This window comes from Bos taurus, chromosome 22 (assembly GCF_002263795.3).
Source record: "Bos taurus isolate L1 Dominette 01449 registration number 42190680 breed Hereford chromosome 22, ARS-UCD2.0, whole genome shotgun sequence".
NCBI classification, from domain to species: Eukaryota; Metazoa; Chordata; class Mammalia; order Artiodactyla; family Bovidae; genus Bos; species Bos taurus.
Genome location: NC_037349.1, coordinates 12,320,324 through 12,334,535, shown reverse-complemented (window position 1 = coordinate 12,334,535; position 14,212 = coordinate 12,320,324). Strand labels below are relative to the sequence as shown.

Here is a 14,212-nt window from a genome sequence, read left to right as displayed (position 1 = left end):
TAACTGGGGTGGGGTGAGGCTCATCCAACATGAAGTGGTCAGAGGAGGGGACAGAATTTGTCAGTGTCAGCCAAGTAAGGCCTTGCTATAAGGAAAGCTCCCTGGAGGAAAGGACTGAAACCAGTTCGGAATGTTGGTGGGGATTTGGGGAGAAAGTAGAGGAGAGGGCAGCTCACACAGGGGCTGGAGGTGGGCACAGGTGTGAATTTGGGCAAAAACTGGGGTGAGGGCAGGTGAGGTCAGGGAGGTGAACCTTAGCCAGCCTAGCGCTTGGTCTTTTGTCTGCCTGCTTGCTAGTTGGTCTCTTCTATGAAATCACCTGGTCTGTAAGCCTCTTTTTCTTAACCCTGTGGTTTCTAGGGTGTAGAGAGCCCCTTACAGAAGAAATCAGACAGTGGCCCCAGTGAAGTCTTAGGTTTTCTTGGTCTATTTACTTTGATGGCTGTACTCTGTTGGGCTGTGTATGTGTATATGAGTGAGTGAGTATGTTGAGGAATGAACACCTTGGCTCTCAGGGACTCTCATGAGACCCTTGTGTTTCTGGACTTGGGACCAGGGTGGTAATAACAGAGCTGGGGCAGCAGGGGCCATAGTTTTGAGTCACTGAGGCTGTGAGACCCTAGGCCCCTGACAGAGGCCCTGAGAGCAGATCTGTCCGTACCTGAGGTCTGTTTGGCTCCCTGATGGTGGAAGATGGGACTAAGGATGGGAAGCTGGACCTTCGGAGGGTCTGAGGGAGCACCCTCCTCTCGAGCAAGGTCCCAGGGCTCTGGGGCCATGTTGCGGGTCCCCTGGTCCAGGAGTACACAGCCCAGGGCCTCTAACCCCTTCTCAGAAGGAATCAGTATATTGGGCGAGGAGTCTTACTGGCCTCTCAAGGAGCCAAAGTGCTAACAGGTTTGACTGCCCAAGGCACTGATCATCCTGGAGGGAGAAGATACAGGGACCCCATGGTCTGACTGTCTAGGCATCTAGGAACCTGTCCTCACATGCTCACTTCAAAGTGTCTCCAGGCTAAAATGTCTTAAAAATGAGACCTCGGAGGTGGGGGGGGGGATATTCCCTAAGATTTCATTTTAATTTATGAAATTGAGAGCAAGCAAAATAAGACAATATTGTCTTTAATTCCAAATGATGGCAATCCAGTGAGGTGGAGACATACTTCTTTACTAAAATGTCTTCTGGGGATAGCATATTATTTGTTTAAAAAAATAATCAGAGAGATTGCTTGAGATGGAGGGTGAGACCCCAAGGGCATGCATGTAAAAAAGAGGGGGACATCTTTGAAACTGTTATGCTCAAGGCATCAAAAGAAATTTGCCTCATTCCTGAGAGGTAAGATGGTAGGAAATTTAGTTGAATAGAAAGAATTGAGTCCAGTGGAGTTGGGGAAGGCCAACGGAGATCCTCCAGGGCCGGAAGTGAGGGGCAGTAGGATTGGATACAGGTCACAGAGAGGTACATACAGGCAGCTAACGTCTGTGGTCCAGTGAAAGGACGCATTCTTTTAACGGTAACGGATGGCCACAGGGGCAAGCATGCCTGCGGAGTTTGGTTGGGCCACTTTATACAGAGGTAGCCAGTGAGCTTCTGTGCTTGGGATTTTAGAAGGAGAACTGAGTCTCATCCAGTGTAGATTTTGACATGAAACAGTTAACCCGAGGCCGCGTGGTAAACTGAGGAGGAAGGTCTTCCTATGTCTAATGTGACAGCCATTCTGTTTCTGAACTTAAAACTTAGTGGATATTGTCTCTCTTCTATATACATTGTGAATTCATTTCCAGATGCCTTTAAATTTGCTCTAGAAATACCAACATCCACTTTATGCGTAGTCAGGAAAAAGCAGAAAAAAAAAAAAAGCTGAAATGTCATCTCAGGGATACTGAACTACAGCCCCTGGACCACCTTCAGCCTTCCAGGGATGGTGGGGAGGGGTTGCGGGGTGGGGGAAGGAAGGGAGGATGGTAAGGGAGAGGGTTGGGAAGGCAGCTGCACAGTCAGGTCAGCTGTGTTTCTTCCTGTCACTGCAGCTCAATTCCTTTCCTCTGCATTCCCCAAGGAGTGACTGTGCAGATATCTGATGCCATGCAGGCCATTGGGCTTTTGTTCAAAGCCTAGACCCGTTCTTTCCTTTTATAAGCTTGATGGTGCTGTCACTTTAAGACTTTGCCTAGCCTTTTTTCTTCCCTTCCTCTCTAACAAGACCAAACTGAGAAGAATGAAGCCAGGGTAAATTGAGAAAATATTTGAAACCTATTAAGTGTGGCTACAAGTTTATTGCAATTCTTAAGTTAATTATATCCTTTTTGACTTCCAGCCAGTCCCTTCACTGGGCTTCCATATAGACTTGGCCACCTATCCCAGCCTCAGGCTGGCAGCATGCCTATCTGCCTGCCTTGTTCCTTCACTCCTTCCTTCCCACCACCTCTTCCCCCTCCCTCCTGCACAATTAAGTCAGCAATCCTCAGTAGCTACTACCTCCTGGGGCCTAAATGTAACTGGGAGTGTGGTGAGTATAAAGAGTTTGAAATGTGTGTGTATTTGTATCCATGTGAGGGGCAGGAACGTGGTACACAGTGGAAGGTCACGTATGTAAACACTGCCTCTTGCCTCAGGCACAAACATTTATTTTAGCTTGTACCCTGCAAAGTGTTATCCCCAATCATTTAAATTTCATGGGTTCCTGTACAATAGGTGTTATCACTGTATATCCAGGTGTTTATGGATGAAGCAACTGAGGCTCAGAGAAATTTTACAAAGACATTGATCACATAATTATTATAAGGATTTGATTTAGATTGTACCTGAGTGATCTAGTGGTTTTCCATACTTTCTTCAGTTTAAGCCTGAATTTTTCAATAAGGAGCTCATGATCTGAGCCACAGTCAGCCCAGGTCTTTTTCTCTTTTTTCTGACTGTGTAGACCTTCTCCATCTTTGGCTGCAAAGAACATAATCAATCACATGCAAAGAGATAGAGGAAAACAGCAAAATAGGAAAGACCACAGATCTCTTCAAGATAATTGCAGATATCAAGGGAACATTTCATGCAAGGATGTGCACGATAAAGGACAATAATGGTAAGGACCTAAGAGAAGCAGAAGAGTTTAAGAAGAGGTGGCAAGAATACACAGAAGAACTACATAAAAAAGGTTTTAATGACCTGGATAACCACAATGGTGTGGTCACTCACCTAGAGCTGGACATCCTGGAGTGTGAAGTCAAGTGGGCCTTAGGGAGCATTGCTATGAACAAAATTAGGGGAAGTAATGGAATTCCAGCTGAGCTTTTTAAAATCCTAAAAGGTGATGCTGTTAAAGTGCTTCACTCAATATGTCAGCAAATTTGGAAAACTCAGCAGTGGCCACAGGACTGGAAAAAGTTAGTTCTCATTCCAATCCCAAAGAAGGGCAATGCCAAAGAATGTTCCAACTACCATATGGTTGCACTCATATCACATGCTAGTAAGGTTATGCTCAAAATCCTTCAAGCTAGGCTTTAGAACCATGTGAACTGAGAACTTCCAGATGTATAGGCTGGGTTTAGAAAAGGCAGAGGAACCAGAGATCAAATTGTCAACATTCATTGGATCCTGGAGAAAGCAAGGGAATTCCAGAAAAGCATCTACTTCTTCTTCACTGACTGCACAAAAGCCTTTGTGTGTCTCATAACAAACTGTGGAAAATTCTTAAAGAGAAGGGAGTACCAGACCTCCTACTTGTCTCCTGAGAAGCCTGTATGAGGGTCAAGAAAGAAGCAACAGTCAGAAACCAGACATGGAGCAACTGACTGGTTCCAAATTGGGAAAGGAGTATGACAAGGCTGTATTATTGTCACTCTGCTTATTTAACTTCAATGCTGAGTACATCATGTGAAATGTCAGGCTGGATGAAGCACAAACTGGAATCAAGATTGCCAGGAGAAATATCAACAACTTCAGATATGCAGATGATACCACTTTAACGGCATAAAGTGAAGAGGAACTAAAGAGCCTCTTTATGAGGGTGAAAGAGGAGAGTGAAAAAGCTGGCTTAAAACTCAGCATTCAAAAAAGATCATGGTATCCAGTCCCATCACTTCATGGAAATAGAAGGGGAATAAGTGGAAGGAGTGACAGATTTTTATTTTCTTGGGTTCCAAAATCACTGTAGACAATTACTACAGCCATGAAATTAAAAGATATATGCTCTTTGGAAGGAAAACTGTGATAAACCTAGGCAGCATTTTAAAAAGCAGGGACATCACTTTGCTGGCAAAGGTCCATTTACTCAAAGGTGTGGTTTTTCCAGTAGTCATGTACAGATGTGAGAGCTGGACTCAGAAGGCTGTGTACAGAAGAACTGATGCTTTTAAATTGTGGTGCTGGAGAAGACTCTTGAGAGTCCCTTAGACAGCAAGAAGATCAAATCAGCCAATCCTAAAGGAAATTAACTCTGAATATTCATTAGAAGGACTGATGCTGAAGCTGAAGCTGCAATACTTTGGCCACCTGATGTGAAGAGCCGACTCACTGGAAAAGACCCCAATGCTTGGAAAAACTGAAGGCCAAAGGAGAAGGGGACAGCAAAGGATGAGATGGTTAGATAGCATCACTGACTCAATGGACATGAATTTGAGTAAACTCCAGGAGATAGTGGAGGACAGAAGAGCCTGGCGTGCTGCAGTTCATGGGGTCACAAAAGGTTGGATTTGACTTAGTGATCAAACAACAACAACATTTTATGTCAACTCAGCTAGGACCAGAGAAAGCCAGTGTACAGTAAGATAGGAGAGCAAAGAGCCTGGGGAACAGTAACAGAACCAAGAGATGAGGAGAAGCAGAACCTCCTGAATATCCTGCAGGTCTTCATTCAGTCTGTGGTTCTATTCCATGAGAGTCAGTAGCTTCTCTTCCCTTGGATTCTGTATGACATTCCCATTCCTTACCAATAAAATCTCTTTCTCTTTTTTTTTGCTTATACAATATACTAGGGTTAGGATTTCCTTACTTGCAACCAAAATAATCTTCAATAATGCATATCAGAAAATGGAAGCAGTGAGCTAAGTGCTAAATATAGGTATAAGAAGTGAATAATAGGAGTTAGAGGATGGAGTAGTTTTTGCTGTGTGTTGCAGGAGATCTCATGAGCTGGACACTGAAGCCTTGCTCACAGCCTACATGTATGTAACCATTTGGCAAACCTTGTTGAGATGACAGAAGAATACACAGGAACCATCTTTTAGCAAGTTTTCAAGCCCAGCAGATGCTCTCGGTACCCATGCTACACTCCCTCAGACTACCTCCGATTTCAGCTAATATGTGGTGGACGGCTCCTGTGCTCTAACAGCATCCCACCTCAGTGGTCTCTCTTGCTTCTTTTGGCTTTTCTGTCTCAGTGGTTTGCCACAGGAGCTCTCTCGGCCCATGAGCAAGCATAACCCAGAGACTGGAGGTCAGAGAGAAATTAACCTCAACAGAGACTGGAGGATCTACTTCCAAGATGGCTTACTCTCATGGCTGATAAGTTCGTGCCGGTTATTGGCAAGACACCTCAGTTCCTTCCCATGTGGAGTCTCCACAGGGCTGATTGAGTGTCTTCACAGCACGGTGGCTGTTGGCTCTCTGCAGAAGAGCAGTCCAAGAGACCAGGGAGAAGCCGCATTACCTTATGTGATTGAGACTCAGAAATTACACACTGTCACTTCTGCAATATCGTGTTGGTTATACCTGTTCAATTTGGGATAGGACCACGTAAGAATGTGAATATCAGAGGTAAGGGTCACTGAGGCCATTTTGGAGGCTGATTATCATAATGTCCCTGTGGGCAACCCTCAGCCTCTAAGGGATATAAGCCAGAGGACAAATGCCCAGCTTCATAATTCTCAAATAAATTCTGCATTTCCTCAGAAACTCCTGAGAGAGGCTGAGCCTCCAATCTGCCATATCAGCTGAAGTGAACACCCTTTATTGGCTTTTCCTCCTTCTTAGCCTTCCATTTCTCTTTCCTTCATGCATGTTTCCTGTGATCCACCTCCCAAACAAATTCTTTCACTGAAGGACTTGTCTAATGCTTTTGGAGGAACTAAAACAAACTAAAACACAAAGGTAGTATCTAAAATAATCTTGAAATGGTGTGGAGCCAATCACAAAGGTGATGTACTGTGCTATTGGAATATTGATGACTAATCATGTAGAGGAGGCTCACAGAGAGATGGCATGGTCATGAAAACTTCATGGAAGCAGCAGGAATTGAGAAATGGAGGGACTGGGGAAAGGGGCAGGAAGAAAGGCAAGAGGAGGGCAGCTTTAGCAATACTCTGGGTGAGGCAGGGGGCAAAGAAGAGGGATGTGGCTGGAGCAGGAGTAGTCAGTACATGGGGCAGTCTCCCAGGAAGGGGCAGGAGCAGACTGTTCATTGGGAAGGCCATTACAACAGTCCAGTGAGAGGTTAGAAGGGCTTTACCTCTGAGAATGAAGGCTAGAAAGGAAGAGCAAGATCGTACAGAGCCAGACACATCAGAGCCAGATTGATAGGACTGAGGAGCCTGTATTGGGTTTCAGAAAGGACTGTGAGGTTAGTAGTTCTCTTATTCATTTGCAAATAATTATTAAGCACCTAGTAAATATATACAGTTTTAAGAATATGGCCATAACAGTGAATAAGATCATGAAACTATGTCTTCAACAAGCGTGTTTTCTGTAGGGATATATCTGGGAATCTCCCTTAGGACCTTAAAGGTAAGTACATCCTTGGAAATGGATTCTGGACTTCCTAAGATGTGTGTTCCCAGAATTAGTCACAACCAGTTCTCCTTGGTTTGCTCATTTTAAGTTTCCCCACAAAATATTCTGTTCCCTTTGACTGCTCTTACCTTCTGCTGTGCTGGACATCACACTCTCAGCATCACTCATTTACATGGATATCTTATTGTCAGTGAGATAGCAGTGGTGCATGTTAGGGAAACAAAGGACTTGGTGGTTATACATAAAATAATCAGAAGCATAAGACAGTGCCAGAGCTGTGCCTTTGGCTAAAACAAGTTCCTGTTCAAGCTTGGCAATATCGAAGTGGTGTGCAAGGCCATGCAAAGCATCCCTTCATCTCAGCCTCCCCCTCAGCTATCCCCATGGAACCACTTGAGATTCTCTACACAGTCTTATCTTTCCAGGCTGGTGTGACCTGGCTTATGCTTTTCCCGAAAAGCCCATCCTTACTTTCGCTAAATATTGAGTTCTTACTCATTTTCTGAGCTTCTGTTCAAATCCCACCTCTTCTTGGAAGCCTTCCCAGAATGAGTTACTCTCTGTTCTATGCTTTGAAGGCCTTTGTTTGCATCTTGCTTGCTGACCTTTGATGTTCCCATTCTTGTTTTGTAGTTCTTTGAACACATGAAGTCTCTTTCTCATAAAGAGACTGCAGACTGCTCAAGGGCCCACATCTCATTATAGTATTTCCAAGTACTCTGAAATAGTGGAGGTTCAATGTCATCTTTGCGAAATCAGCAGATGGGAGGCATGGTTGCTGCTAAAGCAGATGCACCATACTTGACCACTGATGCTGAAGTGGATCACCTTATCAGATGGTCGGACTGAAACTGGCAAGGTCTTGCTGCCTACTAGCACTTGAGGAAGGTGACGATGCTATATGGTTCGAGGTATGCAAATGTGAGTGCTCTTGCATTGGCATCTCATGTTACAAGGAAGTGTGGGGTCTCAACCACTGGACCAACAGGGAAGTCCCTCTGCTCAATTTTTCAAATGCATGTATGTCTTCCCTAAGTTCCCCATAGGGAAGGTGAGTCTGGGGGAAGTCCTGAATGCAAGCCGCATGCTGCTTGGGCGGCCTGTGTTTGTGCAGTACTCTTAGTCAATTAAGTCCTTACCCCTGGAATAATTTTCACTTCCTTGGAGATGGAGCTAGAAAGATTCTTTGAAACTTCAGAGTGGGAAGTCTGAATCTGACTTAATAGCTTAGGAAAATAATATTTGCAAAGAGTTTATATTAAAAAGGCCAGGGCCTCTTAAGATAATGGATTTACAGGCCTCCTTTACCTCTTCAAATGCACACATTTCTGTCCATGTAAAAAATGCTCATTAACTCTGAGCGCTTCTTATTCTTTGATCTTCTCTTACTCTGAGAGTCACCCTAAAATCAGACAAGGGTTTAAAACGGTCATATACACTGTGCCGGGCCTGGTGCTAATCTCATCCCACATGTGCAATTTCATCCTCTCCATGGGGTCTAGGTGTTGAGGCAGTAGGGGGAGAAAAACAACCAGGACTGTTCTCTCTTAAATTAAGATATTATATCTAGTGTTTGCAGAGTGTTTTCACAGATACAATCACATTTGCTTCCTGAGGCTAAGAAGATTTGGAAGATTATCCCATTTTATAGGGAGAAAATAAGGACTCAGAGCAATTGAGTGATCTGTCCAATATCACACAGCTTTGAATAGTAGAGCCTAGTTCTTTTGACCAGAATTCAGTGCCTCTTCTCGCAGGATGAAAAATCTGCCTATGATTCCAATCCAACACTCCTTTAAATAATTGCTTCCTACCTCCTGCTTCCTTGTAAACACTCATATTGTGTCCTTAACCTCAGTTCACCATCAGCTGGCCTCTGAAAGGTAACAACGGCTGAAAATAGCTTATGGTATGACACTGCCCAGCAGGATTTCATTTTCCCCTAAGAATTAACAAAACAGAAACCTACATAGGAGAGTTTGAGTTTGGTGACAGGTCCATTGTGGAGTTGCTTTGGTGGCCAAGGGGTCTTATTGGTGTCCCTTATGATAAATACATAAGCAAGCATGTATTTTCATAGTTCTGAACCCCGGTGTTGATGGCGCAAGAGAAGAGAAAGTTGGAGGAGCTGAATGGGTGCCCTGTGAACAGTTTCACATTGTGGACCTTGGTAGGTTCTGGGGGATGAGACCCTACGGCCCCAAGTTAGCTGACCTTCAAGCTAAGCTGAATGCAGAAGCAGCATGGCTTTTCAGATAGAGTTTTCTATATTTTCTCACCCACTTGGATGAGGCCAAAGGAAAAAAAAAACAACCTGTTTCTTTATTAATGATGCTTTCTGCAGAGTTAGATTAAGCACTGATTAAAGGCAGATGCTTCCAAAGTATAAATGTAAGTATCATCTCAGTCACTTCTCCGGTTACAGGGTTTCCTACACGATTCTTTAAAATCACTTTGGCTCACTTCCCATTCGCCTTCCTCTATGCTCTCCACCCAGCTTTGGAGCCGCCCCTCCCAGAAGGGCTTCAACTGTCAGGAGCAGAAGCTTGGACTCTGTGAGAGACTTGCTCTGTGGAGAGCTTCAAGAGGTGCCACGGGAGCTGCTGCCTGGAGCTGCCTTACCAGGAGGAAGGTAAGTCTTCCGGGCTGGGAGCAGCCCTGTTCCTCTGTCCTTTCAAGGCTGGACCTGCCACTATGGAACTTGCTGATTTTTTTCATCAGGGTGAAGTACGGGTCTTCTGTAACATTTTCCTGCTCAAATCAGAGGCAGAGACCAGGTACCAGGATACATGGCTTAGGTAATAGGGTCCATCAGGTGATTCTCCTCCTTTCAAGTGCTCTGAGAGGGCATGGGAATAGAAGATGGTCAGCTGGCTGGCCTGGTAGGTGCTTGCAACCCTGGACTTTGAGTCAGAAACTGGACTTTTCTAGAAATGATGTGTTCAAGTCTTGGTCTCCATCTGAGGCTATGGTGCAAATCCTCCAAACATTTTCTGAATTCCCTGTGGCCAGTTAACTTAATCAGAAATTGATATACATGAGGGTGTTTTTGTTTTTTTTTTAGAAGAGCTAGCACCTAGCTTGGGATTGGCTTTGGACGGAGATCAAATTGTGTTAAAGTCTGTACATGTTTGCTTTCTTTCTGATTTTCTTATGGGATCTATGAAGGAGGAAGAGTATGTATATATTCTTGTAGCCCACATTAATGAATATGACTTATGCATCACCAAAGTTGGAACTTGTTATGGGGACCACCACCCAAAATGGATGAAAGGGCATCCTGTAGAGTATAGTCACCACTGGACTCTCTGGCTTGGGTGAGTGGGAGGGTGTCATGGTGGGGCCCGTGGGATGCCTGTGGGAGTGACATGTGAATGGTAGCAGTGAGGCTGATGTTCAGGGAAGAATGCCACACACAGTGAGGGTGCCATCCACCCAGCCCAGCTGGAAGCTGTGTGCCTTTTTCCTCCTGACTTCCTTCTGTCACCTTCTTGGACTGTCTTAGCTTAGGTATAACAATGTAGGCGGATAGGTGGAATTGCATGAATTGAGATTCTCCAGCACTTACAGGATCATAGGCAAGTATTTCCATTTCTCTAAGTCCTGTTTTCTTTTGTAAAATGTGGATGGTATAATAGTATCTACCCTGTAGCTCTCTTGGGAAATTATGAGAGATAATCTATTTAAAGTGTTTGACAGTGCTTAGCCCATGGCTCAGACTCTTATTAACCTCAGGGTGGACCTTTGGCATTTTAGATTGTGTGGACCAGATCCATGGCAAAAGGTTCTGGTTGTACAGCTGCAATCCTTTTGTGACTTCCTCTTACTGGTTAGGGAAAAGTGTGAGGGTCGAGCTCCTAGACAAAACTAGCAAGAAACACTAGTTAAAGGAAGATGTAAGGTTAAAATCTCTGCCTCTTAAGAGAGGGATTCAGCTTAATTCCAGATGAATATTTCTTTTCAGAAATCCCCCAAGGATAATATTTATCTCATTAGATTGCTCTGAGGATTAAATGAGATAATAATTTTGCCTGGAACAAGATAGACATCAGTATATGACATCTATCATTGTGAAAATGTTTGAAATGTCATGTTAATTGAAAAATTCACAGAGTGAAATGGCATATGTATCGCAATGAGCGCTATGTAAATATATTCATAAGAAGACTACAGAAAAGAAATCCCTCCCAAATGTTAAAACTTGCATGTGGTCAGTAGCTTTGGTTTGTGAGTGATCATTTCCTTGTTTTCTAAATTTTCTTTAATGGATGATTCTATCAGCCCAAGCCCTGGCAGGAAACAGATAGCACATTCAAACTGGGCATTTTGAGGATGTTTTATTGAAGAGACATTTTATAAAAGTTCAGGCAGAGTTACAGTAACAGAAACAAGTTAGAGTGCTGTTCTCAGGTGTGTTGAGAATGGGGTGACATTATATTCCACGTCTGAAGGGGAAGGGGAATGTACTATAGAACCGGAAGTGAAGCTGTGTGGATAGAACCAGAAGGGAAGCTGACAGGAACTGTGCTGCATGCTGCCATCAGGGAGAGAGTTGGGAAAGAAATCCCTGCCCCCATTCTCCACTGTTCTCTGGGTCTCTCACTGGTGCCTCCCATTGGCCAAGCTCAACCAGAAGCCAGAGTTCAAGGGACCCCAGTGAGGGGGCTCCAGATAGATCAGCTCATGGGCATTGAGTAGGGTGGGAAAGGATGGCGAGAGACCTGTAGAGCAAATTAAGATGGCCAGCACAGTAAGATTATGTAGCTGTTGTAATTATAGGTAAAATCATAAACAAGAAAGAAAAGCCTTTTGCTATGCTCAGTGCTTTCACACCATACTCTTCTGACTTCTAGCCTTCATAACTGTGCCTTCCTCCAGGCTCCCAAAGCCCCTGGTGCAGCTGCACTCATTGTATGGCTTCATCCTTCGTGCTTGACTTGCTTGATTCCCCACACCATTGTAAGACCCTGGAGGCTGGTAAGACCCAGCACATGAGTGAACAAACGATTGGAATTCAGATCTAAATAACTCTATAAAGCTATAGATTTGAATTAAGGTCTGGAGCTACTTAACAGAGTGGATTCCTGATGAATTTAGGGTCTCTGCTCACGGAAGTGAGGCCTTAGCCCTCCTTCCTAGGTGAGTGTTTGTTTTTTATTTGGTGGCAGTGGGCCCGTGAGCCTGTTGAGCCCAGACAGGCCCTCAGAGGCCCTGACAAATGGCTCCCCACCTCGCTGGCCAGTTTAGCCTATCACCTGATGGGGGTCTGGCAGAGCATTCTCACGGGCCTCCCAGTCGCCAGGATTGCCTTGTGTCAAATCATAATTCACATGGTCTCCTGGTTTAGGACTGTAAATTGAGATTAAGCTTGCTTCCTTTCTGACTCGAGGAGATTTAGAGCCTGTCTTTATACCTGATACTTTAACTCTCTGTTTTGAATTAGAGAATGTTTTGAGCCCTTGAAGAATTTTTGCAATCTTTTTTCAATCCTATGAAAGTCACATACATGCATATAACTCAAATAGCTCCAAAGGAGGAAATGTTGGGAAGGATAGAACATGAAAAATAAAATGTTTCCACCTTAACCAATATATCTAGTCTACTTTTAACCATTTCAGTTTTTCAGGCTTCTGGTCACTTAACTCTAAATAATTCTCTTATATGTCTGTTTCTTGATTTATCAAGTTTAAGTAAAAATTATTGAATTGTGACTGTGTGTAATGAAGGATGACTTCCCTGGTGGCTCAGACGGTGATGAAGGATTTAACTCCTTACAGTAATCCTTCTGCCTTTCTCATGATTTCTTCCAGTTTTTGTTCCCTGTATTTCTAATTTGGTTTTGCACTTAATTACCTGTGTAATTTTAAGGGATAAACTTGTACTGCTTGATGCGTTGACCTTCCATAGAATGTCGTATTTCTCTTAAGTGTTTAGGATGAGGAAGTTGGTGCCTCTGAACTTCCCTTCATCTTTTCTCTCCAACTTCAGCTTGTAACAGTATTTTATAACATTTATAACATTTTTAAGTCTATCCTGTAATTATAATTAATTTTTCTTTATGTATCAGATGATTGTTAAAAATAAAAACCTAATATATAACCTTCATGATATAGTGATTTTTGTAGCTATAAGTCTCTAAAACCAAGTACTATATTTGGACCCTTAAAGAAGGGGTGGACTCTGAAAGCACTGACCTTCTGCTGCGTGAAGGAGAATATTCTAAGTGTCAGGTCACATGGACTCTCTTTTTTCCCTATTCTTATAATCTGTTGGCTGCTCAGATCATTTAGTTGGCCTCATGTGTAAAACATGACTTTTTGAAGAACATTTTATTTTCATGAAATTTCTAATTATCTTTCTTTTCTTACTTATTAATAAGCCAGTTTCTTAATCATATATTTTTGTTAGAGAGAATTTACTTATTTATTTATTTTTTAAATATAAATTTATTTATTTTAATTGGAGGTTAATTACAATATTGTATTCGTTCTGCCATACATTGACATGAATCTGCCACAGGTATACACGTGTTCCCCGTCCCCTCCCCGTACCATCCCTCTTGGACTTTATTCTTGAAGACTTTTTCTTATGGTGTTCTGATTTCTGATTCTTGCTGGATAAAGACCATTGAGGTGCAGATATCCTGGAATAGTTTTATTGCACTCTTGGGTTGGGTACAGTATATCTTGGAGCCCATGCAGCCTCCATTTTTTGATTCTTTTTTTGCTGTTTGGGAGCATATACTCAACTTTTTTGGTAACGAATCATTTAATGTTAGAAAAATTTGCCTCCCCACTTAAGTATTAATGAGGCTTAGGAAAAAATTGCACTTAGCTAATTTAATTCTTTGTGGGCGCCCCTGGTGGCTCAGATGGTAAAGAATCTGTCCGCAATGCAGGAGGCCCAAGTTTGATCCCTGGGTCAGGAAGATCCTCTGGAGAAGGAAATGGCAACCCACTCCAGTATTCTTGCCTGGGAAATCCCATGGACAGAGGAGCCTGGAGGGCTGCAGTCCACAGAGTTGGACACTACTGAGCAACTAACATACACACAAATTAATTCTTCAATGAATTTTCCATGCAATGAAATTATTTTCTGTACAGAAATTTTCAGAATTAAATATTTTTGTATTTGAATATTTCCAAATTGTATCATTTATAATTTGTGCCATATTTATTTTACTAATTCATTACCTTAATTAATTTTGCATGTGCAGCCTCTGTTTCTACAGTCCAGTTTTCCTGAGTCTACTTCTGTTAAAGAGTATTTGATTCTTCCATTAATTTTTTTCAGTTAATAAGAAAATTTTACTGCATGTGGTTTTATTTTATCAGATTTGAGTTGATAATTTTTATAAACTCTTCTTTTTTCCTGGGTCAATTTTTGTGGTTTTCAGTGTTACCTTTTTTTTTCCTTCTTTAGACAGTTTATTTTAGTTGTTGTTATTTAAAAGAAGAATGCCAAAATAATTGTGGCTTAAGATTTGAAT

At 42.8% G+C, this 14,212-nt stretch overlaps 1 protein-coding gene across 1 annotated transcript in view; it reads left to right on the top strand.

Annotated features, from left to right (window-relative positions):
• The first annotated feature begins 9,066 nt into the window (after positions 1–9,066).
• SCN11A (sodium voltage-gated channel alpha subunit 11) overlaps positions 9,067–14,212 on the top strand; it is an 89,583-nt gene continuing 84,437 nt past the window's right edge. Inside the window, exon 1 of the mRNA XM_015459490.3 lies at positions 9,067–9,355. The gene's annotated coding sequence lies outside the window, so the exon portion shown is untranslated. The remainder of the gene's footprint in view (positions 9,356–14,212) is intronic.